This window comes from Schistocerca cancellata, chromosome 3, assembly GCF_023864275.1.
Source record: "Schistocerca cancellata isolate TAMUIC-IGC-003103 chromosome 3, iqSchCanc2.1, whole genome shotgun sequence".
NCBI classification, from domain to species: domain Eukaryota; kingdom Metazoa; phylum Arthropoda; class Insecta; order Orthoptera; family Acrididae; genus Schistocerca; species Schistocerca cancellata.
The window spans coordinates 571,415,921-571,441,655 of NC_064628.1; positions in this window are offsets into that span (position 1 = coordinate 571,415,921).

Here is a 25,735-nt window from a genome sequence, read left to right on the forward strand (position 1 = left end):
AGTTCATTCAGAATGTTTTGAAAAATATTAAGATACTGATCCCACGTTCTGTGATTCTGATGACAATAAAGACGACACAATTTATTGATTTCCTTCATCCATCTCTCTGAAGCGTTAGATTGAGGGCGAAAAAGTGAAATGAAAATAGGATTAATCTTACGATGCCGTAGAGTACGAAGCCAAATTTTAGAGCGAAACTGTGATCCATTATCTGAAATAACTTTATCAACATGACCCACTTCTTTAAGATAATGTTTGATGAAAGCATTAGATACTGAACGAGCTGTTGCTTTGCGTAAAGGTGTAAAACACACATATTTTGATGTCAATTCCACTGCTGCCAAAATGTACGCAAAACCATTAGTATAACGAACCACTGGACCGAACAAATCGACTGCAGCCGTCTCCTTTAATTTCGCTGGAATGACAGGAAACAACGGTGCTCTGTGAGAAATAGTTGGCGGCTTAGCCTTTTGACATAATTTGCATTTGGCAAGAACAAATCGAATACGTTTTTCCATATTACTGAAGTAGCAATTTTCTCGTAATTTATAAAAGCATTTTCTGATACCAAAGTGTTCATAACTGAAATGTGTATACAAAATCAATTTATTAACCCACTCATCACGAATGCAAACTAACCAAATAGAGTTGTCATCCGATTTTCGTTTAAAAAGAATATCATTGCGAACTAAATAATACTGTCAGATCGCTACTCTTTCCTTTGTCATAAGGCTGGTATCTATTGTCCTGTCTGTTTCGTCTGTCATTTTCAAAGTTACCGCCATAACGTCCGTTCCGTTCATTATCCCTTTTCTCTGAAAATCTATTGTGATTACCGTACTGAAAAAATTACAAGAAGTTCAGTCGTCGTTCTCATACTCAGGTTCTTGTAGGAAAGTCTTAAAAGTACCAATGTCGTCTTTACATCTTCCAGCTAAAGCAATGTGTCTTATCGATTGTGCCAGCTTAGTTAAACAAATATGAATTAATTCAGTCGAGCTATAATAGTTGGAAAGGATTTGATTCTTTCGAATCATGTCTTCAAAGTATTCTGCCGGTGTGCGGAACTCAGGCTGTTTAAAATTACGATACATAATAATACCATGTTTGACTCTGTCTTGCGTGTTTTCGGACCAATATGCCGATATAAATGCATGACAAAAATCATTTAAATTATTGCAATCACTAATAAGCGCACGCATGCCCGTCGCAGGTTCGTTTTTCATCAATATCCAGAAAACTGTCACTTTTGGGTAAAATAGTCATATCCGGTTATTTTTTACTGACTCCTTTTCTAGATAGATTGAAGGTTGAAGCGTTGTTTTGATAGATACAAAGAATAATAAAAGAGTAGGCAGCAGTGCAGAAAACTAAAAGGGAAATGGCACCACTACAGCTTGGGGCCCTGAGCACGCTACGGCACATATTCACTTAGTGTAGTGAATCCCCTGAGGACTTAAATATCCAGACATAAATTCCAGTTTGTGACTTAGTGGCCAATTTGGTGGAAGTGCGTACAAAAATTTATCTAACCATGAACATGGATGTATGTCATTATTAGAATTGAGAAGGATCTTAAATTTCCGATCAGTTAAAAAGTGTTTATAGTCAAAGTTTTCGCCTCGTGGCGACAAAGACCTACCGCGTCTGTCCCAGTCCCAAAGTCGATTATTGTCAAGTTCGCGCGCCTGGAGCTCTCCTGTTGCATCTCATAAATAAAATAAATTATTTTCTTCAAAACCCGCTGCTATCGGTGATTCCAAATTTCTTCTACTGTCTTTTCCTACGATTTTGCTTTCAATTTGTTTAACTTGCTTTCCTTTCGTAACGCCTCAAATTCCCTTTTAACGCGTTCACTAAATTTTCTTTGATTTTCAACATGTTTATTTATATTCTGGTACTCTTCTGTTTCTGCAAATGGCAATGGAGCTGTATCATCTCAATCTCTGTCCCCATTTAAACTAAGATTTGTCAATTTATCTGAAATCTCCTCAACTCTTTCAGGTAAGTCACCTATTTGTTCTCTCTGTTTATTTACATCTCCCGTAAGTGTCGGGACTCGGGTTTCAGTATTGACACATTTAGTAGTTAACTGTTCATATTGTTGTGTTAGGTTATTTATTCTGTCATTTGGTATGGATTCCTCGATTCTTTCAAAATTTCTTCCTTTCGTGTGCATGTTGAAGATTTAACTCTGAACATTTTTGTACTATCACGCGATCTATTTCTTCCTGTTTTCTATCCTGTTCCTTTTGTCTAATTTCTATTGAAATTAATCTGTTATTGTGAGCATTCAAAATCGGTCGTACTTCTTCTCTAATTTCTCTCTTTAATTCATCTTTCATATTTTTAAAACATGTCCCTATTCGTGAGTCTAACCGTGTTTCCATTGTTCCCAACTCTGTTTTTAATTGAGATCCTAACTGTGATCCCAAATTTTCGATACTATTCCAGAATCTTCTGTCGTTAATCTCGTATTCTGTGAATATTTTGATAGTGAAAAATTTTAAACTGGTTCTAGACTATTTTACCGGCTTATTAAATTGTTTTCTACTTCATTATTCATCATACTGTTCTCCTTTGTTGGAAAGTTCGCTATATTAACAATTCCGTTATTCTGTCTATCCATTATTTTTGCCTTTTTCATCGATCGTGTATTCATTTACAAAACATACAAAACTCGTCACTATACGAAAATTACACACAATGTACCACTTTATCACCAACAATATCATTCACACAAAATGCTTCCCAACAAACAGGATTAACGATCAATTTAAATCTTCATAATTGCACAAAATTGTCAAACCCGTATACGAGACATTAAAAATTAAATTCTGCAAAAATACCATTAGAAGAATGACAAGACAACTACAAATGTTCAATTACCAAATCTATAAATGCAATGTAGACTACGATTACTAAACTACAAATTACTACAACAATACTACTGTCTGCTATTTTTAGTGTCAAAAGAATTCCAAGGGGCAATCCGAAGCAGCGGTCACCACATGCCTGGGGGCTTAATTATAATGCAATAATTTTAGTAGCTGTGTGTCCGGTTACGAAGTCTCGTAACCAGTTGGCCCTGACTAGTATTAGTACGCAATCTGACTGCATATAATAACAATAAAGAACGAAGGGAAATTTCCGTTAACACAATTGATTAATTAAGTCCACTGCAACTATAAAAGCTACGAAACAACAAAGCACAAGTGTAACTGTTCTGTGTGTGGTAGTGTGATTCAATGTACATGTATCTGGCACGGTTCTTCCTTAATACGACAAGATATTTTAAACACCATTTACAATGAACTAATCAAAATACCTGAAATACTATAATTGCACATAGAAACCAGAATTATAACTCTAATACATGAACATGAGCCAGATGCTTTGTTGACTGAACCTGTGACCAAGAGGCATTGTCATTAAGGAAGTGAGAAATAAAATTTTTTTTTTACCTCCATAGCTATTGACGAAAAATACACTGTGATCATTGCAACATCTTCCATCTATACATTACACCAACCGAACAGCATCTATTGTTTCGCCCAACAGAACAACAATTGCAAACGACATTCTCTCAACTAGTACTGCTCTCGACATCCTCTCAACAAGCACTGCCCACGGCAACCTTTGAACTACTACTGCCAGTGGAGGCGGCGGAATAATAATCTTTGGCGCAATCTCTGGCGCTGTGAGTCAGTGTAGCCACCTTTCAACACACATTTTAAAATTTCGTTTGAAGATAATATGTTCGGTAAAATGCTGTTACTTTAGTATGAAGCGGTAAATGTGCTACAACTCCGTTCTTATACGTTTAACATTTGATAACTCGTCATAGTTCGAAAATTTGACAACAGATGTCGGTTTTAGTGTGTGTAGTTATACTGGTCTACTATTGATTCATTCCGAGGTTATTTACCAGTCAGTTTTAGGAATGAGTTGCTAAGTTCTGCAAACCTTCTGATGCCAGTACATATGTGATGGTGCCAAAATCAAAGGTAGGTGTCATTTTTGTTAACAATATATTCGCGATTAAGTTGCGATAACATTTTCTGCCTGCATCCATAATTCTAGTGATTTGTAAAAATGTGAATATAGCCTCATGGAGTCAGTTTAGCACACCTGTTTGGAGTACATTTTGGGAGCGTGAGTAGCATCAAGTTTGCGAGAATCAGTTTGGTACACATGTTTTTTCAGTCTAAAAGCCTACTTTTTCTTTCGAGAAACAGTAACACGACAGCATGTTTGTAAGTTGGGATCAAGGGCTTATCGAAACTACACAACAGACTTCCTCCAAGATACTACAGATCAAATCAAGAGAATGATTATTAGCTTCCGTGAGGCTTCTAAATCGTAGGTAGGCCTAATACCTAATCACTCCTGTGTTGCTATAGATATAAAATTCCATGGCGCACCTCAATTCTTGAAATGAGAGCAGGTACCCGGAGGCAATACAAAATAATGGACCAACGAGTTTCACCTCAGAAGAGAAAGAGATGTTGCTGGTGCATGTTGTGGCACTCTCACCTATGGGGTTTCCTATCTCTACGTCGGATCTGAGAACTATTGTGGCAGCGTACTTAATTTGTGGAGGGAAAAAGATACACAAGTTCAAATATTGAGTGTAATTTGGAAGAAACTGGGCTTATTATTTTTGAAGTGACACATACAGTTGGTCAAAAACACAGTAAGAAGTCCTCAGTTCCACCATTAAAAGAACACGCACTACATGGATCCACGCTCTCATGAGCGAATACAGTCCATCTGACTATTGTGATTCACAATTGCATATTTATATCTTCACGCAAAAGGTCTGCAAATTACCAAATACAGAGCTGGTTGCCGTGATTAGAGAGGGACAAACAGACAGAGATACAATAAGTTACTTTCATCCACGGTTGGATGTGAAACGTCCCCTTAGAAAAATTATATACGTGACTGTGCTTAAACTGACACACAGTATTTTTATTAGCGCAACGCAATCTGACTTTCAATAATCCCTACAAAGGAATGGCCCTGACTAACATTAACCTATACCTTTCACAAATCACTTACCTCACAAAAATCTTCGTTACTCGAACTACTGCAATACAGCGAGCGCCACTACTGCCAGCTAAATAAAAGATTCAAACTACGGAAGGCACTAACTACTGATAGGCAAAGTTAGCGAATGAAAGATTTTGATAGAGAACAAACAATGTATTTTCCTCAATAGTGTTCAGAAGTCATAATGTATATAGCAGTTCATGATATCCAGCATTACAAATTTCAAAACTCCGCCATCTCTCTCCTCACATCCACCACTACTGGTGGCTCACCTCCAACTGCGCAACGCTACGCACTGTTCACATCCAGCTTCCCAACACTACAATGGCAGACAACAATGCAAACTAGCCACAGACTGCACACAGCACAGCCAGTGATTTTCATACAGAGCGCTACGTAACGTTGCCAATAAGAAAACATAAACAGCCTACTTACATAGCCCCCATGCTCCCCACAAAAAATTTACAAATTGTTTTGGGCAATGGCCAATAATGATTTGATAAAATTTTTCATAATTACAATAACAAAGAAATCAAATGCACACACTTATTGATACAATGTTGGTCAAAAGCTAAATTTTTCTCACAGTCCATGAAGACAGTCCTGATCATTCATCACAGTGAAACTGCCGTTTCTTTTCTCAAAGTCAGAGCAGTAAAAGACAATGCACAAGGAAGTAGTGGATTTCCATGCAGTCTTGAATAAGTAGTGTTGGCCTTCCAACGAAAAGACAGTGCTGACTCTTGACATGCAGACAAGTAATGGGCCACAACAGAGCAAACCCACAGCAGCGTCAGTCGAAGTGTTGAAGAATATTGCTAGGTAGGTGATCAAAGAGCAGACCCACTGTAGTCCTGGTAGAGAGTATGGTATTGGTGGGCCACCAGAGGTGCAGACCCACTGCAGTCCTTCGAGAGATAATGGTACTGGTGGGCCATCAAAGATTCAGACCCACTGTAGTCCTTGTAGAGGCAGCCAGCAGACATCTGTTGCGACTGTGCACGTGCACAATCACCATCAAAGAGTCTTGCGGACAATATAGCAAGTCCATGATCCACCATTTGTGCACTCACAAGGTTTTTGGAATTGTCCTTAGAACCAGCAATGCTGTTATCCAGTCCCTTGCTGAATTATTAACACATGTGCAAACACTAACAGTCCCTGCTTCTCACATATTGTCCATATACTATGACCAACAGAAACGTGTGCAGTGAAATGAATGCTTACAAGTTACTTAATTTGATGAACTGGTGTCAATTACATTTGAAATTTATGACATGAGAATACAATTACAAAGGTACAGAAAACATCATTAAACACCATAATAACACACATAACATTTGTAGTAATACAGTCTTTACAAAAGAATACAAATAAACATGTACATCAGTGTTACAGGAATTATGACACAAATAAATAAAATAATGAGAATAGTTTTCGAAACATTAATTTCACACATGAGAATTGAAACAGAACAGAATTAATAATGTCTAAACATCTTTAAAAAGTAAATAACATATTATTAATACAATTATATTTGAGGATAACAGTATTCCTCATCATAGTGAATGTAGCTTAGTATTAGAAAAATTCTACAACATGAGTCTTATCAGATAAACATATAAATACAGGAAAAACATAAATACACAAAGGGACACAAACATATAGCGGAATAATGCAAGGAAAGGACAGGGTTTGTTTTACTGCATTATTTTGCAAACAAAACTTTCTTTACTTCTCGGAGATCTCCCTTCCTTCTTCATTATTTCCAAAAGTCCTATCTATACCTGCTTTCTGTACTTTTCTCGTATAGCCTCTCAGTGCATTTCTTCAAATTCATCGCAACTCATTCACTTATAGGCTACCCCCTCTTAAGCTAACTTAAATCTACTGAGCTCAGATGCTAAACTAAGGGACGAGGCAATGCAGCAGCACAAAACAATTAACACAAACAGCAATGACCAAAAAAAATGGAAAATTGCAAAGCAAGCAGCATAAATTAGCAAAGCAAATGCAATATTACAACTAATGTAAGGCAATGCGCAGCAAACAAGAAAAATAAATCCGTAGTAAAACTGGCTTAACAGAGTGATACAAAGTGAAATTTAGGAGCACTATGCCTGGCAAACAGCAGCAGCAAATGCAATAATTTATATCTAAACATGACATAGCTCAAGCAGAAAAAACATTACACTAAAGACAATAATGCAGACAAGGGAAACGTATATTCACATCTTAATGTCTATGTAATTAAAGTGGTGCACCACAAATTATTCTACAAAAGAAATTACCAAGTACTTGAAAAGAAAATTCTGTTTGCAATTCCTGTGAAATGTTTTTGTGCTCCTCCATTTTTTTAAGTACATCATACAGTTATTTTTTTACTGGGTCTGTAGGCATAAAATATTTATATTAGTACATCTATAAAATTTTATTTTAACCAATGGTGCAGTGCAGCTAGGAACTAGATATTAAACAAAATAGGCAAAGCAAGGCATGAAACATCATTCACTAGCCATATGGCATTTCATAATGCAGTATCCAATCTTTCAACTAACAAGACAATAGACATGGAATGTATCTCATCATTTCATTTCAGTAAATATCATATATTAAGAACTCTGCAGTGTAATCGTGTTTCCAAGTTTGAGGGTGTCGTATTAACGATGCTTTCTGCAAAGGAATGTCAATAGCGAGGATAATGGCCTCCATTTTTTTTCAGCCTGTGCCTCTGAAAAGGCACACACTAATGGCTTGTTCTCCAGGTGTCTGACACAGCTGGGTGCCCACGACGCATTACGTGCAGGTGGTCACTTAACTTTCTTACGGAAATATTTATGACAGCAGTTTCCGCTACAGTGACAGTCTCATATAGAAAATTTCACGGGTCGAGAATTTGCGTTGCAAATGTGTAGAAACAAAATCTTATGAATATAACAGTGTCCAAAAAATTTTCGCCGGCATTGTGACACATTCACGCATTTACGCACATTTCATAACTCTTACAAGTACAATTCTTGGTTTCCAACAACCTTTTTCACAAACCAGAGTCCCTAACCACTACTCATTATTCCTTACCTTATTTGTTGACACTTCTTCGATATCTCACCATAATAAATACGTAGCAAAATCAGATTCCTCATACAGCATCAGCTTATTGATCATAAACATACCTCAACAGCACAATACACATAGTCATCGTATTAATAACATCAAAACACCTCAGTCAACTCTCAAAATCGTCGTAGCTTCCTCCAATAATTTCAAAACCTAAAAAAAATTCTCTGCTCATGTCAAAAGTGTCATCTGCCTCAAACGAATTTCAAAAATCGTGGTCCCATACCAAATTTATCATTCAAAAATCTCATAATATCACAATGGTTCCGAAAAAATTTGAAGAGTTCACACAGTACAGACAAACTACAATTTCATAAGTGTGAAGTTACCCAACTGTGTAACTGCGTAAACATCTGTCACTGATGTAGTAAAATAAATGTTTGTCTCTCTCTGTTAAATGATCAGATAGCTGTGTAATTTATGTGTTAGAGGAATATGGTACCGATGTGTAAGGTTGTATAAGCAAATACCATACTACACTCCTGGAAATGGAAAAAAGAACGCATTGACACCGGTGTTTCAGACCCACCATACTTGCTCCGGACACTGCGAGAGGGCTGTACAAGCAATGATCACACGCACGGCACAGCGGACACACCAGGAACCGCGGTGTTGGCCGTCGAATGGCGCTAGCTGCGCAGCATTTGTGCACCGCCGCCGTCAGTGTCAGCCAGTTTGCCGTGGCATACGGAGCTCCATCGCAGTCTTTAACACTGGTAGCATGCCGCGACAGCGTGGACGTGAACCATATGTGCAGCTGACGGACTTTGAGCGAGGGCGTATAGTGGGCATGCGGGAGGCTGGGTGGACGTACCGCCGAATTGCTCAACACGTGGGGTGTGAGGTCTCCACAGTACATCGATGTTGTCGCCAGTGGTCGGTGGAAGGTGCACGTGCCCGTCGACCTGGGACCGGACCGCAGCGACGCACGGATGCACGCCAAGACCGTAGGATCCTACGCAGTGCCGTAGGGGACCGCACCGCCACTTCCCAGCAAATTAGGGACACTGTTGCTCCTGGGGTATTGGCGAGGACCATTCGCAACCGTCTCCATGAAGCTGGGCTACGGTCCCGCACACCGTTAGGCCGTCTTCCGCTCACGCCCCAACATCGTGCAGCCCGCCTCCAGTGGTGTCGCGACAGGCGTGAATGGAGGGACGAATGGAGACGTGTCGTCTTCAGCGATGAGAGTCGCTTCTGCCTTGGTGCCAATGATGGTCGTATGCGTGTTTGGCGCCATGCAGGTGAGCGCCACAATCAGGACTGCATACGACCAAGGCACACAGGGCCAACACCCGGCATCATGGTGTGGGGAGCGATCTCTTACACTGGCCGTACACCACTGGGGATTGTCGAGGGGACACTGAATAGTGCACAGTACATCCAAACCGTCATCGAACCCATCGTTCTACCATTCCTAGACCGGCAAGGGAACTTGCTGTTCCAACAGGACAATGCACGTCCGCATGTATCCCGTGCCACCCAACATGCTCTAGAAGGTGTAAGTCAACTACCCTGGCCAGCAAGATCTCCGGGTCTGTCCCCCATTGAGCATGTTTGGGACTGGATGAAGCGTCATCTCACGCGGTCTGCACGTCCAGCACGAACGCTGGTCCAACTGAGGCCCTAGGTGGAAATGGCATGGTAAGCCGTTCCACAGGACTACATCCAGCATCTCTACGATCGTCTCCATGGGAGAATAGCAGCCTGCATTGCTGCGAAAGGTGGATGTACACTGTACTAGTGCCGACATTGTGCATGCTCTGTTGCCTGTGTCTATGTGCCTGTGGTTCTGTCAGTGTGATCATGTGATGTATCTGACCCCAGGAATGTGTCAATAAAGTTTCCCCTTCCTGGGACAATGAATTCACGGTGTTCCTATTTCAATTTCCAGGAGTGTAGCTAGGGCTCCTTGTGCTTGCCAAACACATGATGCACAAAGTAAGCATATACCCCCCTGAGGATTAATGTAATTATACCCTCAGGTGTTACAGATTACAACAATGGAATGAAATGTATTACGGAAAACCTTTGTATCATTGTACTTCAAATATCTTTAAAAATAAATTATTTAAGTACAAAATTAATCACTCAAATACGTGTACTGTAGCGCTAAATGTGCGTCTTGCTGTAAGATAATCTCTGTGGAAGTGTCGTAGTTATTGTCCTAGGAAAGCTAAGTTCTGCGGAAGTCAATGTACTTACCTCATGATAAACAAAAGTGAAATGCTTTGCGTATAGATATCTTAGTTATTACGCTTATTGCTGTGATGAAGAAAGTACTGTGCTGTAACGTATTGTTGTGCTACAGAAAAGGCTGTCTCATTGTAGCTATACCACGAATATTACTACTAAAACATGTTTTACTTTCCAATATAATACAGAAAACTGTGCAGATATAAAACAGATACACCGCAAAAGCAGCAATGTAAATTGTCACTTATTAGCAGCATCGTGATATAATCGTGTAGCTGTGACATAAACTAACCACTATGTCATCTGGCATCTCTCAGAAAGTACTTTAAATCCAGAATGTATTTTCAAGTAAACCAAAATGTTGCATAAAATCTCATTAGCAGTACCGGTATATGTTCTAAGTATGTAAGCCTTAAAGTCGTTACGTAATCATGCAACTAACAAGCAAGAATGTACAAATAACAACACTGTGTCGTCTGTTCGCTATAACAATGCATTCGTAATTTCAGTTTTAAAATGTTCCCTAGGTTCTAGACTGGATACTTAACTTCAAAACATTGTTGCATGTTAACAGTTCCTAAGTCTGACAAAGCATACTAGTAATGTGAAGTGAAAAATTTTAAAGCAAAGACTAAGTTATAAAGCAGATCATCTTTCAATAAACGGTTTTACATGTGAAATGTGGTGCAATCCTTTACTCTTCCTAGTATGCAGAGGTTCAACTTGAACGGAATTATCATGCGGTATACGTCGGTGACTAATGCTAAAAATTTTCTCAAGGTTAGCGTCTATGTTATTTTCCTCTGAGCCTGCCGGCGCACGCGGCTGCCTGCGGTGCGAGTCATTGTCTGTTCCTTTGTTGGCACGCGTCATTATTGGGATTAGGAGACCTAACTTCTACAAATTCGTCTTGTCGAGAGGGCCCTGCTCTGTTTGACTCCCGCCAGTTCTGATGCAATTCAGCTCTGTCGTTACGACCATATCATCTGTCATCATGTCGGTAGGTTCCATAGTTTCTTTCTTGTCGGTCACGTGGTGGGGAATTTCTCTCTGAATCGTAACTACGCGCTGGACCGTTGCGTCTATAGTTATTCTGTCTCCCTTGATAATAATTATTTTGGTTCCCATATTGTCTGTTTCTCTGATTGTTTCTGTGATAGTCACTACTGCAGAGAGGTGATCTTTCCCTGTAATTATTACTGCTCTGCCAACGGTTGTCTTACGGGTGGTGTCTGTTTTGGTCACGATTTGTGTTGTGAGAATAGTCTTGTCGTGTCCAGTTATTATTTCTTTCATCGCGGAATTGCAACGGATGTGACCTGTAATTGTTGTGTTCCTGTTTTCGCATTCCGTGATTGTCAGTGTCAATTTCTAATTCTTGTAAGAGCCCTTGAAAATCTTCAATGTCATCTTTGCAATGTCCTGCCAAAATAATATGTCGTAAATGTTCAGGTAATTTGATTAAGCAAATGCGAATGAGTGCTGACGGACTGTATGGGTTTGACAGGTACTGATGTCTTCAAAATAATTCACAAGACTGGAAAATTCAGATTGTTCGAAATGTATCATCATTATGATGCTATGTTTTACTCGGTCTTGTGTAGTTTGAGACCAATATGCTGAGAGGAAGGCATGATAAAATTCTCCTTCACTGTGGCAATCGTGAATGACCGATCGCATTCTTACAGCTGGTTCATTCTCTAAATAGCCACACATAAATTCTAATCTGTGCTCTAATGACCAGTTGGGAGGAAAACAATGAGAGAATTGATGGAGCCACGCTTGTGGATGAATGTCGTTGCCAGAATTCTTAAATGTTTTAAATTTACGTGCAGTAATGAACAACTTATAGTCAAAATCATCATGTCGGCGAGTCGCATATCGGTCACTGTTACGTCGTTTCGGCAGCTCCATTTCAAAATTTGGTGCACCTTGCCAATTTCTTTCATAATTTCCCATATGCCCTGTGTTATTATTTTGTGGCTTTTTCGTATTTCTATGTCCCTCTTCCCGTATTGTGGCGCGAGTGTCCTCTGAAATACGTAATTCTTGTATTACCTGTGTCAGCTGATCTTGTACTTCCCGGATTTCTCTTTGGTGTTGCGTATTTTTTTGATTCTGATTTTGTTTGAATTTCCTAATTTTTTTGCACTCTTCTGTGTCATTAAAGACTACCGGTTTTGTGTCATTCAGATTATCATCTACCTTCGTAGATAAATTATTTAGCTGATCCGAAAGTTCAACTACTTTCTCTGATAATGAATTAATTTTCTCCATGTGTCTTTCTGAACCAATTTTCAGAGTATCTACTGGGTCCTTTAAGTTTTCCTGAGTTTTTGCAAGTTGCGTAACCGAATCGGTAGATGCAACTGAGTCAATTTTAGTTTGCAAGGTTTCATGATTTTCATGAACAATAGTTTGCAGTTCTTTTATGGCTGCTTCGTGATTCTGTAATGCATTTTCATGACGCGAAAAAATAGGTTGGAAATGCTCACAAATTTGTGTTTTTACGTCATTACAGATTTTTTGACATTTTGATTCAATGTTATGTAACTCAGCAGTTAAATCTTCACGTGTTTGTTCGAGAGTTTGTTCCAATGAGTCTAACTTTTGAAGCTTTTGCTGTGTTTGTCTCTGGTGTTGTTCCATTGTGTCTAACTTTTGAAGATTTTGTTCCATTGTGTCTAACTGTTGTTGTGTTTGTCTTTGGTGTTGTTCCATTGTGTCTAACTTTTGAAGATTTTGTTCCATTGTGTCTAACTTTTGAAGCTTTTGTCCCATTTGTTGCATTAATTGTAATAACAATGCACTGGTGTCTGAAACATGTTCCTCAGTGCTATTCGGCAATGCATTTGAACCGCCAATATTCGCATTTTGAAAAGCAGAAAATGTGTCTTGACTAATTTGAGAAAACGGCGAGGACGCAAAACCTGAATCTACAGTATTTGCAAGATTGTGTCCTGTCATTTCGGATTCCTGAGGCAAGTTGTTGCCGACCGATCGATCGATAATGCTTCCCTGTTCACTAATTGTTTCACTGCCTACACCATTATTTGCAGCCCGCTCCATTTCCCTATGTACAATTACTACTTTGAACATTAGTTAATTCATTACACAGTGACGCTAACACACTGCTTTCGTCTTCACTGTCATTTCTCAGTTTACTTTGGAGCCTAGTATTACGTTTTTCACACGCCATTATTGTCACAATATTTCACACGATAACACAGAAAAGCACAATTTGAAGAGCAAAATTACGAGAACACCTTAACATAGCACTGAAAATAATATCTAGTTAATTGCAAGCGCAGCTGCGAAATACTTGGTGCAAATCTACATGCATGCCACAACTGTTTTACTGTACAAGAAAGGAAAACTACAACTACAAAGGAAATTCTCGCTACAATTACGCGCTAGCAATAAACAATAGTTACACTAATTACACAAGCTACAAGAAAAAATCAGAAGATTCCAGTGAGGTATCCTCGGCTAAGGGTCGACATATGAAACTTCCACTTTGAACAATTGTACATGACTGTGCTTAAACTGACACACAACATTTTTATTAGCGCAACGCAATCTGACTTTCAATAATCCCTACAAAGGAATGGCCCTGACTAACATTAACCTATACCGTTCACAAATCACTTACCTCACAAAAATCTTCGTTACTCGAACTGCAGCAATACAGCGAGCGCCACTACTGCCAGCTAAATAAAAGATTCAAACTACGGAAGGCACTAACTACTGATAGGCATAGTTAGCAAATGAGAGATTTTGATAGAGAACAAACAATGTATTTACCTCAATAGTGTTCAAAAGTCATAATGTATATAGCAGTTCATGATATCCAGCATTACAAATTTCAAAACTCCGCCATCTCTCTCCTCACATCCACCACTACTGGCGGCTCACCTCCAACTGCGCAACGCTACGCACTGTTCACATCCAGCTTCCCAACACTACAATGGCAGACAACAATGCAAACTAGCCACAGACTGCACACAGCACAGCCAGTGATTTTCATACAGAGCGCTACGTAACGTTGCCAATAAGAAAACATAAACAGCCTACTTACAGATGTACAACAAGTGGATACGAATTTCCACGTGTACGGGTTAAATCGAATGCAGCAGAATGAAAATTATTCCCCCTGAATACGAATGAAAAACGCAAATTGGGAAATTAGTTCGATTTAGCGTAGCTTGTATGTTACTTAAAATTCCAATAACGTAAATGAAATACTAATCTACGAACCAAACAGCTATCTCACCAACTCTTTTGTAACGGCATGCTGAATGAACCCATTTCGAAACACACGAAACATGCATCTATCTTAAACCCATTCGATGAAGAAGTAGCAGCTAGCATTCGGAGCTGAAGCTGAAGCAAGCAAGAGTAAGTGCTTTGCTCCCCAACATGTCGTCCCCTAACTCAATTTTGGGGTCAGTGTCCTCACTGGCTGCCACATGTCAAAGTTTCGTGAGAGGTCAAGGTATGAAACGCAGTGCTATGCACATACACACTAAGCCGACAGACGAAGCCAACAGCGACTGAAGTTCTCTGAGGAAAAGAGTGACTCGCATTTGGCGGGCAGGTGTGCGTGTAATATTAAAGAAGGCTGCACAGGAAGCAACCGTGTTGCAAGCTGCTGAGCACTGCTTATGACTAATGTATCTGCATCTACATCGGCACACGTACTCTGCAACCCACCGTGGGGTGCACGGGGGAAGGTATCTTGCACCGCTGCTAGTCACTGTTTTTCCTGTTCCATTCGCAAAGAGTGCTATGAATAACGGCTATCTACACTCCTGGAAATTGAAATAAGAACACCGTGAATTCATTGTCCCAGGAAGGGGAAACTTTATTGACACATTCCTTGGGTCAGATACATCACATGATCACACTGACAGAACCACAGGCACATAGACACAGGCAACAGAGCATGCACAATGTCGGCACTAGTACAGTGTATATCCACCTTTCGCAGCAATGCAGGCTGCTATTCTCCCATGGAGACGATCGTAGAGATGCTGGATGTAGTCCTGTGGGACGGCTTGCCATGCCATTTCCACCTGGCGCCTCAGTTGGACCAGCGTTCGTGCTGGACGTGCAGACCGCGTGAGACGACGCTTCATCCAGTCCCAAACATGCTCAATGGGGGACAGATCCGGAGATCTTGCTGGCCAGGGTAGTTGACTTACACCTTCTAGAGCACGTTGGGTGGCACGGGATACATGCGGACGTGCATTGTCCTGTTGGAACAGCAAGTTCCCTTGCCGGTCTAGGAATGGTAGAACGATGGGTTCGACGACGGTTTGGATGTACCGTGCACTATTCAGTGTCCCCTCGACGATCACCAGTGGTGTACGGCCAGTGTAGGAGATCGCTCCCCACACCATGATGCCGGGTGTTGGCCCTGTGTGCCTCGGTCGTATGCAGTCCTGATTGTGGCGCTCACCTGCACGGCGCCAAACACGCATACGACCATCATTGGCACCAAGGCAGAAGCGACTCTCATCGCTGAAGACGACACGTCTCCATTCGTCCCTCCATTCACGCCTGTCGCGACACCACTGGAGGCGGGCTGCACGATGTTGGGGCGTGAGCGGAAGACGGCCTAACGGTGTGCGGGACCGTAGCCCAGCTTCATGGAGACGGTTGCGAATGGTCCTCGCCGATACCCCAGGAGCAACAGTGTCCCTAATTTGCTGGGAAGTGGCGGTGCGGTCCCCTACGGCACTGCGTAGGATCCTACGGTCTTGGCGTGCTTCCGTGCGTCGCTGCGGTCCGGTCCCAGGTCGACGGGCACGTGCACCTTCCGCCGACCACTGGCGACAACATCGATGTACTGTGGAGACCTCACGCCCCACGTGTTGAGCAATTCGGCGGTACGTCCACCCAGCCTCCCGCATGTCCACTATACGCCCTCGCTCAAAGTCCGTCAACTGCACATACGGTTCACGTCCACGCTGTCGCGGCATGCTACCAGTGTTAAAGACTGCGATGGAGCTCCGTATGCCACGGCAAACTGGCTGACACTGTCGGCGGCGGTGTACAAATGTTGCGCAGCTAGCGCCATTCGACGGCCAACACCGCGGTTCCTGGTGTTTCCGCTGTGCCGTGCGTGTGATCATTGCTTGTACAGCCCTCTCGCAGTGTCCGGAGCAAGTATGGTGGGTCTGACACACCGGTGTCAATGTGTTCTTTTTTCCATTTCCAGGAGTGTATATGTCTCCGTATGAGCCTTAATTTCTCTTAACTTATATTCGTGTTCCGTTCATGAAATGTGGGTTGGTGGGAGTAAAAGCATTCTGCACGGAGCGTCAAATGGCAGTTCTCTCAATGTTCTTAACAGTGTTCCGCAAAAAAGAATGTCGTCTTTCTTCCAGGGACACCGTCTGAGTTCACGAAACACCTGCGTAATACTCGCTTGTTGATCGAAACTACCTGTAACAAATCTAGCAGCCTGGCTCTGAATTTCTTCAATGTCATCCTTTAATCTCACCTTCTTGGATCCCAAGCATCCGAGCAGTAATCACGTACTGGTAGCGCTAGTGGTCTACATGCGGTATCCTTTACAGATGAAACACATTTTCCTAAAATTTTCCCAATATACTAAGGTCGTACATTCACTTTCTCTACTACCGTCCTGATGCGCTCGTTCTGTTTTATATCTCTTTCCAACGTTGGGCGTAGGTATTTAATCGACATGACTGTCAAACAGCTAACTACTAACCGGTGTTCGAAAATTACGGGTTTGTTTTTCCTATTCATTAATGCCATTATTCTGCAATTAGAGCAAGCTGTCATTCGTCACACCAAACAGAAATTTAGTCTAAGTCGTCTTTTGTCTTTTTACAGTCACTCAATGACGACACTTTGCCGTATACCATAGCATCATCAGCAAACAGCTGCAGGTTGCTGATCATCCTGTCGTGGTGCCTTCACATTCACGCCTCATATCGCAATTACAGTGTATGCATATTTTACGTACATAAGCATGATAAATTTCAACCTCAGGATCTCAGTAAAGGATAATGATATCGACGAAAGTTTCAAAGTTCTCCAAGAACGTATGGTAAAAATTTGGACGGTTTGCCGTGAACAGAAATTATACACGTACCAATACCCACAATTGGTACTTTTGGTACATCAAAACCATTGTTTTTTAGTGTTTTCTCAGGAACCGTCCACGGACAAATGGTGCTTTTATAAGCTACCTAAACTCCGTTCTAGACCACACCCAAATTATGTTTAAATTTGGACCCTGTACTGTATGATAGCTACAGTGTGCCCGTTCTTCCTATAGGAAGAAAACTGGTCGCTATGCCAATGGCTGTCCAAAACACTTGACCGCTTATCTCTGTGATCAATAGAACCCGTCATATGACCCTCTGAAAAATCGAATATTCAGTTCAAATGGTTCAAATGGCTCTGAGCTGAGCTCATCAGTCCCTTGAACTTAGAACTACTTAAACCTAACTAACCTAAGGATATGACACACATCCATGCCCGAGGCAGGATTCGAACCTGCGACCGTAGCGCCTAGAATCGCTCTGCCATCTCGGCCGGCCGAATATTCGGGAGCGGCTTTTTGGAACGTATTATTACCGTGAACTGTCGTGCACCGACCAATTTTTAACTATTTTAGGAAGGTCTTGATAACACAAGTACATTGATATAACTGTTGATAATGTTGACTTTGAAAATCTCGGCAAATTTATTCGCGAAATGTGCTAAAATTGGAAGACAATACGGCTGGTATATTGCTTTGTAAACACAGCCAGCTGTGGCTCTCATGTGGGGTTACGTAATCATGTAGACCCTACGGAAAGAAGGTAGGCTTACGCTACCAAGATTAAAATAACTCAGTACTCTTTTACACGACGGGATATAAGTGGAGCTATGGTTATTTTTTAGTGCAGCAGCGTGGACTTCGGAAACTACTATTACAAGTGAGTGTGCGTACTTATTTTTAAGTAAACAGATTTTGAGGAAACTAGTAAACAATCGAAAAGATTTGGCACAACGGCGGAGCCAGGCAAGAGAGCTCACCTAACGGCTTTTACACCGCCTTAACTGCTTCTGACAGGCCTCCGTTTTTAGCACATTTCTCGGTTATACGATATTGCGGCCTGTGTTGTTAAGAGGAATGCATCCTTCTTCTTAACGACACAGGTACTGCAATATCGTATTGATCCGCCTGTACGGGCAGTGACTTTCAATTGAAATGTCCTCCGCTGTACAGGACTTACATAATGTGTGCACGAGTACAGGTTGTGACGCAAGAACGACGACATTTCCGCATATGGAAGCTGGCGTGTGGTCCTTAGTCGTGCACAGATGGCCAGAGAGGTTGAGGCAACCGTTCGCGTTAAACGGGAAATTCCGGTTCCAGTCACATACCGGCAGTAATTTTCTTTCTCGTCATTCCCTTATAAAGCTGATAATTATCCGTATTCGCAAGTGCGAATACATTTCATGTATTTCTCGGATACGTTTGAGAAACGTTGTAACGCCAACATTAACTAACGTTATATCGCTGTACTCATCGTGGCACGAAATTATGACTGTCGTTAGAATAATATACACCGTTTTTTTAGTTTTTGAAGGCATACTTCCTTGGGTAGCTTTGTTAATACATGAGTTAAGAGAATTAAACGTGCCACAAAATTACATGTTCCTCTGTGAACTTTTATTTACGAAAAGCTGATACGGATATCTTGAACCGTTCACAACATAAAAACCGTAAACGTCTTATGCGACTCACATTCTAAACGGCAATTTATTTTGAATTCCACAGTTCTGTGCTCCATTCTACGCTTGTAAAACTGTTATTTCTTTATGCAATTGATTAAACATCTTTTATTTAGCTATGGAGCATATCGTAAAACTTTCTAAGGCCTTTTTTAAAAGTATTTTATCAGTACTTTCTACATTTAGCTGATGACACATTACAGGGCTATTACAAACGATTGAAGCGATTTCATAAATTCACTGTAGCTCCATTCATTGACATATGGTCACGACACACTACAGATACGTAGAAAAACTCATAAAGTTTTGTTCGGCTGAAGCCGCACTTCAGGTTTCTGCCGTCAGAGCGCTAGAGAGCGCAGTGAGACAAAATGGCGACAGGAGCCGAGAAAGCGTATGTCGTGCTTGAAATGCACTCACATCAGTCAGTCATAACAGTGCAACGACAGTTCAGGACGAAGTGCAACAAAGATCCACCAACTGCTAACTCCATTCGGCGATGGTATGCGCTGTTTAAAGCTTCTGGATGCCTCTGTAAGGGGAAATCAACGGGTCGGCCTGCAGTGAGCGAAGAAACGGTTGAACGCGTGCGGGCAAGTATCACGCGTAGCCCGCGGAAAATTGACTCATGCCACAATTGGAGACCGACAGCGCCGACTTCATCTTTCAACAGGATGGTGCTCCACCGCACTTCCATCATGATGCTCGGCATTTCTTAAACAGGAGATGGGAAAACCGATGGATCAGTCGTGGTGGAGATCATGATCAGCAATTCATGTCATGGCCTCCACGCTCTCCCGACTTAACCCCATGCGATTTCTTTCTGTGGGATTATGTGAAAGATTCAGTGTTTAAACCTCCTCTACCAAGAAACGTGCCAGAACTGCGAGCTCGCATCAACAATGCTTTCGAACTCATTGATGGGGACATGCGGCGCCGAGTGTGGGAGGAACTTGATTATCGGCTTGATGTCTGCCGAATCACTAACATTTGTGAATGCCTAAAAAAACTTTTTGAGTTTTTGTATGTGTGTGCAAAGCATTTTGAAAATATCTCAAATAATAAAGTTATTGTAGAGCTGTGAAATCGCTTCAATCATTTGTAATAACCCTGTACAATCTGCATTGTTTTCAATTCCCGGTTGGTTCTTACTTCTGTGAATTAAATGTGAAATTCTCACCAATTACTGGAAGATAATTCGTAGTGGACCGATTCAAACCAGTCAGAAGACTGACGACAAAAAATACAACAAAATAAAAAATACTAATTGCCCTGCTGTACACTTCGTTACAATGTGTACCCGCTTCCCACAGCTTTGAGCTATTACTGTTCGTGGACTGCTGCTCGCCCTTCATTGGATGTTCACTCTCTCCTGACCACACACTCATTGACCAGACAGCTGTTTCCATGGCTGCTCCCACTCCCTGCTAATGCCATGGTCCATTACCGCCCATTGCTCGGCTCACAGACCGCACCAACCACTGAAAGTCCACAGCGCTCTGGCATCGCTAATTACATCATCGCAGTGGCTGTTCCCGCAGTACTAGCGATGTTTCATCTCGTACAAAGGCGGCTGCTGTTAGAGGTATTGAAGCAGGCCGCACGAGAAGACTACAATCGATAATGTTAAAGAGGACATATTCATCACGCTCTGCAGAACATTTTTTATTTGTTTACGTACCGGATTTCCCCATCTTATGCCACCGTCAGATAACAACTGAATTTTTTCTTAAGAAAAACATCATTTACTGTTTTATATTGATTGCAGGTACTACACACTAATTCACTTTCAACACTACACAAGAAATTTTCGTTATGGAAGTCATTCTCGAGTCACAGTAACAGCTGCTTCTTCAAGATACACCACTGAGTGGACGAAATTCTGGAACCATTGAGAGCCAACAGTTGCTGGATGGAGACAGGCAATAATGACCAGCAAATGAATTCGTTGTATCAGTTGGCAACATATCCAGTGAGCATTACGTTGCTCGTACTCATTGTAGAAATAATCGTCGAATGCGGCACAGCGGCTCCGTATTACGTAAGGGCTACAACGCAGGTATTCGGATACGGTGACGGCGTTTCCCCACGCAACCCTGTCACCAGCAGTGTCCACCTGCCCACAGATCTGGCAAGCAGTTATGGCGCAAGGAAGAAGTTTGTTCAGTTCCTCGTCTGTCCGGATTTTGTGATTTACGCTGAGATACAACTGTGATCTTACAGTTAGTGGTAGAGATTGATTGTGGACGTCTCTCGAGATAATGAGACATAAAGTGTTTACAAAGAAAAGTTTCCCTTGTTCATGTTGCGCAGAAATTGTTACATTTTATAATGAAGATTTCATGAATGTGGAAACAAATATATTGAACCAGAGATGAAAAATATAGTTGACTTTATTATAATAATCTAACATTTGCATAACTGAAGCATAATGTAACAGAGGGAAATAAGCGAAATGAGTTTGCTCATTTAAATAACAGTACGTAACACAGATACACCAATAAGTAATCTTTATCCTTAAGCTGCGTAAGAACGAACCAAAGTTTCAGTCTCAACATCTAAATAACTTTAAATAATGAAAAGTGCGAAGTCATCCACATGAGTAATAAACAGAATCCACGAATTTCGAGTACACCACAAAATACACGAAGCTAAAGCCAGTAGATTCAATTAAAAACTTAGGAATTACAATTGCAAATAACTTAAATTAGAACTATTACATAGGCAACGTTGTGGGGAAAGAAAGCCGAAGGCCGCTATTTATAGGCGGAACAGTGAGAAAATGCAACAGCTCTATAAAACAGAATGCTTAAACTTCGCTTTCCCGCCCTCTTCTTTAGTGTTACTGCACGGTTGGGGACGTGCATGAGATAGGATTGGTGGAGGACATTAAAAAGTTCCGAGGGGTCAGCTTACTTTTTACTATCTCCAAACATAGTACAGAGTGTCACGTGTACGATATGCGAATTGGAGAGGCAATCACTAAAACTAAGGCATTCTTGTTTATGGCGCGACCTTCTCGGAAAATCTCAATCACCAACTTTCTCCTCAGAGTTCAAAATATTTTGTTGGCGCCCATCTACATAGGGACAAATAATCATCGTAATAAAATAAGAGGAATCAAAGCTCGCACGGAAAGACTGAAGTGGTTGTTTTTGCCGGACACTGTCCGAAAATGGAACGGTAGATAAATAGTTTCAAGGGGGGTCGATGAAAACTCTGCCGGCAACTTAGTTGTGAATTAAAGCTTAATCGTGTAGAAACACATATAGATGTGGTCAAAGTCGAGGTCATGAGAGATGGTTCGTGAGAACAAAGAAGAAAATTCCAAAATATATATTTCTATAGTGTGTTAAAACCTATAATATTTAGCACGTCGTGAATCTGGCAACCGAAAATAAGATTAAACTCGTTGAACCACTGTTTGTGAACTCTATGAGGTCTTTTTCAAATAAGCCGTTTAGCTTCTGGAGAAGCCTTTCATTTATGTATAACAAACTTTCGCATTATATTATACCTTACTCATGTCACCAATGTATTATGAACTTCTTGCATTCTCAAACTGCATTCTGGCCTGTAGTACATTTAATTTTTTTTAGGTACCATACTGTCCTGGGTGCCGCAAGATATACAGCAACAACCACGACAGAACCAAATTAAGTAGCAGGCAAATCAAAATGTATGCAGTACGAGAAACTGCAGTGAGAGGGAGAGAGAGGGAGAGGGAGAGAGAGAGAGAGAGAGAGAGAGAGAGAGAGAGAGAAAGTGGGAGAGAGAGAAAGAGAGATGATGTGGTTGAGAGACGGAAAGATCTCATATTAGGGTGACAGAGCTTCAAAATTTCGGAAAGCTGCATTAGACGCGACCTTTCTGTGCTCTTAGAACATCGTCCGGAAAAATATAGATGTATTACTTTATAAGAAGTGGGGACGATTTTACATGGGGACATAAACAAAAACGTGGATTAAAATGCCACTTCGATGTCGAATCGACTAAATGTAGCTAGAATAGGAACGGTATGTTGCCTACTATATATAGGGCATGCTTCATCCTCTGACTACAGGGTATTTTTCCAGCTACGCCGATTAGGTGTACATAACCACCACACTGCTTGTCAAACCATTAACGTCTGTTGTCCAAATCTGAATCACAGCTCGTCTTCAAGTGGCTTCTCAGTTGTCCCTTTGAGGCTAATAGTGAGACTTGTCTTTTTCATCACAAAGCCAGACTACTCAAACATTAACTACATCAAACATGATTCACTAACTCAGAAGCTATTTTTCCAGATGACATATCTATTCTATTTTTACTTCCAATATCTGAATTCCTCTTGCTCAATGAAAAGCCTCTACAAGCCAGAGACAAAGCTCTCGACATGCAGTCAGTGAAGTCACCCCTTGTAGGGTTGCCAACTTCGTGTGTTGCTTAGTAGGCTGGGGAAAGGTAAATTAATTACGGCCGTGTCGCACGTAGTTTGCAAAGCGGTCACTGCGGTTCCCACCCCCGAGTTCGCCATCGTTTGAAGTGTTCTCTCACGTTCTCCATCGTTTATAACAAGAAGGAGACTTCTGCTTGCTCGCTAATGACGAAGCACTGTCTCGTCGCAGTGGAACACGTCAGCTGGAGCGATTTGTGACGTTACGCTACTTTCTAAGTGCTGATTTTCACGTAAAAAAAAACGAGCGCAAGAAAAGCTTGCTAAATAAATACAGCCTTTAACTGTAAAGGGCTATTAAAGCACTTAAAATTTTTATTGAATTGAATATTTCCCGTAAGCGTCCTAAAGCGATACACCAGTGACACTGGGTAATGCAGGGTACCAATTTTGCAGCTCTGTTTTCAAACGCTTGGGTATGCCTCACATTTGTGGAGGGGGGCGAAAGGGTGGGGGTGGGGGGAGCGGGACACACTATTAGCACCAACGTCTAAGATCTGCTTATAAGATGGACTTACGTAGTTGTTAAGCACTAAACACTGATTAATTTTAGCTCTAATTTAATGTTTCTGGAGAGCCCTTATTACTATGGGTGGCCGTTGAGGATACATGACTAATGGAAGGAAAAAAAAATACAGTGGAATATCGTGCACACTACGACGCCATTAAAGGTTGAGCAGAAGCTTGGGTAGGAAAAACTAACTGTTTGGTGCTTTAAAGAAACCGCGGAGAACCTGGATTTAGATGGTGGGACAGGGATGTGAAACCAGTCTTTCTTGAATGAAAGATAAATCACTGAACCATTACGCCACCTATTTGTGTAAATAATTATCGGGTTAGAGGTTTCTTGTTTCGTTATTGCTGTTGTGTAACTCTAAAGAATGGAAAGCCTCAAGTGGGGGATAAATATCAAGCTGATATTGAGCGCACGACCTTAATTGACAACCTATTTGTGGTAGACAATCTCGAACAGTGGGTGATTCAATAGGGTCTCTGACTCTTTTAGTAAATTGCTGTTATTCTGCCTTTTCTATTAACCATAAGCTGTCACTGCCGTGAATTTTTCTGCAAAACTTGCCAGTGACTCAAAGCAGATTACAGCACCACCATGCATAATACGAGCAATTATTGTTTTCCGATTTTTGAGCCAAGTGGTTGCAAAGGTTACATTACGATACCTACATAATTACGAGTGATTGTTTAGCATTTCATTCTTCTCTCTAGTCTATGTTCTCATACTTTTCTTTCCCTTCCCTTCCATTATATTTAAAATTAAATTCGAGACCTCCATTGTAATTCGCTAATTTCTATTATATGTAGCTGTATAACGTATCTATTTTCCTTTTCAAAGTTTATAAACTACGTTCTGGATTAAGGCTTCCAACAGTCGATTATACAGTATAAAACAAATGACTAGAGTTTAAGAAAACAGATATATTTTTTCATCAAAACGGATTCGTGATATGTGTTTTCTTACGACTTAGCTTAAAAAAAGCTTGCGCAATGATATATTTCCATTAAAGTTTCCATCCATCATGTCACCCCATAGGGGGGGAATTTCCAAAAACAGTGAAACATGAGTGCTTTTATTTTTAATTGAAAAGAAAATTAAAATTTTCATAGATATAGTTTTAAAAATGCTTTCATAATAAAATATTTTCATAAAAATCCCATATTTCAATCCTTGGGGGTTCAGTTTTCTAAAATAATGGAGCACATATCTCTTTATTTGTAACCAAGAAGTCATTTACCAATCTTCATAGATGTTGCTTTAAAAATACTTTTGTAGTACTTTAATAATTAAATATATCAAAAAAGAACTTCCATCCACCATTTCACCCCCAATAGGGTTCAATTTCCAATAAAACTGAAAGAAGTAATTCTTTACTTCTTACCAAGAAACTGAGTACCAATTTTCGAAGTTCTACCTTTGTACGTGCCTTAATAGCATGAACCCGTCATCCCCTATTTCATCCTCTTGGAGTTACAATTTCGAAAAACCCCTCTTAACCTACGCCTACATAGAAGATCTACACCTCTGACAAATTTCATGTTTCTTTCGTTAGCAGTTTGGGCTGGGCAATGACGAGTCTGTCAGTCAGTGAGGACACACTGGGTTTTATCCACAGAGATGAGCATCGCAAAGTGCTACTCCACATTTACACACAC